This window comes from Taudactylus pleione, unplaced genomic scaffold (genome assembly GCF_031769625.1).
Source record: "Taudactylus pleione unplaced genomic scaffold, aTauple2 ptg000095l, whole genome shotgun sequence".
NCBI classification, from domain to species: Eukaryota; Metazoa; Chordata; class Amphibia; order Anura; family Myobatrachidae; genus Taudactylus; species Taudactylus pleione.
In genome coordinates this window covers 7,054,621-7,057,650 of record NW_028284497.1, presented here as the reverse complement: position 1 = coordinate 7,057,650, position 3,030 = coordinate 7,054,621, and positions in this window count along the sequence as shown.

Sequence of the window (3,030 nt, the reverse complement as noted above, 5' to 3'; positions counted from 1 at the left end):
TAGTGTAGGAGTGCTGTAAGAGCCTGATTCAGCAGAGGTTGCAGGAGACAAAATCACGCATATTCCCGGTCGTCAGGAATCTGCACATGTGTGGCACCCATACTGCGCATGTGCAGTATGGATCTGCGATGTTGCATGGAGTTCGGCAGCAGACTGTTAGAGATTGTCCCATGGCCTCATTTGTGCATGTGCAGCGGCCTGCTTCAGTGACTCTATGGGTCACTTAGCCGGCTGATGGGATCGCAGATGTTCTGTGGTTGCGTTGTACAATGCAACTGGGATCAGTAATGCATGTAGGAGGCATAAAGCCTACTGCATTACCATATTAGCGCTATCGCAGCTGCTTACATGTTAGCAGCTGTGATAGCAACTGTGCTGAATCAGGCCCTATGTACATAAAGCAGCCAAAAGTTGTATGTACAAGGTCAGTCACTGTCCTAAAACTATACATATGTGGTGCATACTTGCCAACTCTCCCTGATTGTCAGGGAGACTCCCTGAAATAGTAGCAATCTCCCTGTCTCCCTGAAGAGTCTACCAATCTCCCTTATTTCACCATACCCCATTATGTAGCTGTTATATTAAAAAAAACCCAGAGATATATACATTCAAATGGGATCATTAGTATAATTTCCCTGCATTGGGTATAAGGTACAATGATCCCTATGGCTACATGTATTTTCTGAGAAGTATCAGTGTGTTTTCATCTCCAATTCGATCTTACTAACTGCTCTGGGGCTCATTTACATTTGTATCTAAATCAATTTTTTGTGACACGCCTCTCAGATGTAGTAGCACTTTAACGCGCGCTTATAGGTGATGGTTTTACAATCTCCTTGAAATGCTTTTTCAAAAGTAGGCAAGTATGATGTGGTGTGTGCGCTATTCTGATTAGGAAAAATACAACTCTAAAATCAAATCACACAAACACACATACAGTATTTTTTTAAAAACAAAAATATATATATTTAATTATCAATAATCTTTTCCTAGTAATGTTTTTTTTTTCATAAAATGTAAAATCAACATTAGGAACAGAACTTTATAAAAAATGTTTACAAAATATACAGAAATATACATGATTTTAATGAAAAAGTACACATACGTATTTGATATCACTGTAGACGTGTGAAGTTAAAGGACATATATTTTAATATAGAGGTTCCCAAACTTCGCCATTACAGTCCAGAATTTAAGGTTATCCATACTTGAGTCCAGATGGTTAAATCAAATTAACTGAGTTAATATTTAAGTCACTTAAGCCATACTTAAGCATGGATATCCTTAAAACTTGGACTGTAAAGTATTAACCTAAGAAAACTGGTGCTGTGAAAGCCCTACATGTCCTGATAAAACTATAAAAAATTGATTTAGCAGAGTAAAAAACAAAAATACAAATATGTATTCCTATTGAAACTGATGAAGTGTGAAAACGAGGTGCAATTTTGGCAGCACTTGGCAGCACAAGGTTTAATAGTTTTATTACATTAGTATCTCTGTGTCTTTAACAAATGTAAATAAAATGTTAAACGTAAACTGCAACAAATTAAGGGGCCTATGTATCAAAGCTTGATGAGAGATAAAATTGTGAGAGAAAAAGTATTAACCAATCAGCTCCTAATTGTCATTTTTCAAACACAGCCTATAAAATGTAAGTTATAAGCTGATTGGTTGGTGATTTATATCTCACAATTTTATCTCTCATCAAGCTTTGATACATAGGCCCCTTAGTGCATTTTTTTCTCTTTTATTTTGTTTAACAATTATCTTTAATCTCTGTTGTTTTTACTTCTGTATGTATCTGGGGAACCGCATGGCCGGCGGTTCAAATCCCGACACCGGAAGACCGGCAGTGAAGATCCCGACACGTAAGTATTTTTTCTATTTACTAACCTAACCTCCCCCCCTAACCCTCCCTTAGGGGTGCCTAACCCTAACCTCCCCCCCAAGTGCCTAACCCTAACTCCCCTCTAAGTGCCCAAACCTAACCACCCCTTCCCTGCAGCCTAACCCTAAGTCTCCCGGGGGGGGTGCCTAACCCTAACCTACCCCGGGGGGTGCCTAACCCTAACCCCCACTTCCCCTAGCCTAACCCTAACCTCCCTGTGGGGGATGTCTAACCCTAAGTCCCCCTGGGAGCTAATAACCTAACCCTCTCCCCCCTCGCGGCTGTCCGCACCCGGCGCCCGGCTTACGTTCAATTGGTAAGCCGGGTGTCGGGCTCCCACACCTGTCATTAGACACTTACTGGGATTAGACAGTCGGGATGCCAACGGTCGGCATTTAGACCGTCGGCATCCCGACAGCATACTGTATCTGGTGAGGCAAGTATGTGAAACTATTAGGAGGGCTTGAGGAGGGTTTTTAATTTTTAATTTTTCGTGTTTAGTCATGCTAGACCCTCAATACATTTCCCGACACTACCACGGGGAGTGTCGTCCCCATACAGCTGGACACCCCCCTTCCCACCATTGATCCCAAACTGACATGAGACAGGAGCGTAGGACTCAAGCCCTCCTAGTAGTTTCACATACTTGCCTCACCAGATACATTCCAGGCTTATACCATTAGCCACATCAACCACACCGGCATCCCACCTACAACACTCTCTCTACATCCCTTTACATTGGGCATTGACCCCCTACCCTGCACAGAATCCAGACCTGAGTGCATGTAATACTCCCATATTTCAATTGATCTACAGTAGGACCAGACACCCCTACTTTTACAGTGCTGTACTCGTCGATTCACCCTCTACAAACCCCCCTTTACCAATCCTCCACCTTTATCCCAGTCTCAACCTAACACAATTCAGCTCACCTTCTACTGCTACATTATAAGGATTACACTTTTATTATAAATACACAGTTGTTTTGTTGGGCTACTTTATTCTCCTTGTAAGGGGCCACACAGTTTCCTAAACAACATATTAAAAGTTGTGCCCTTTTGCGGAGAGCCTGGTGAGCTGTAGTTATTACTATGTGCCTGATTCTGAGTCACAAGCAGTATGGATGCCGCATGCAGTTGGCT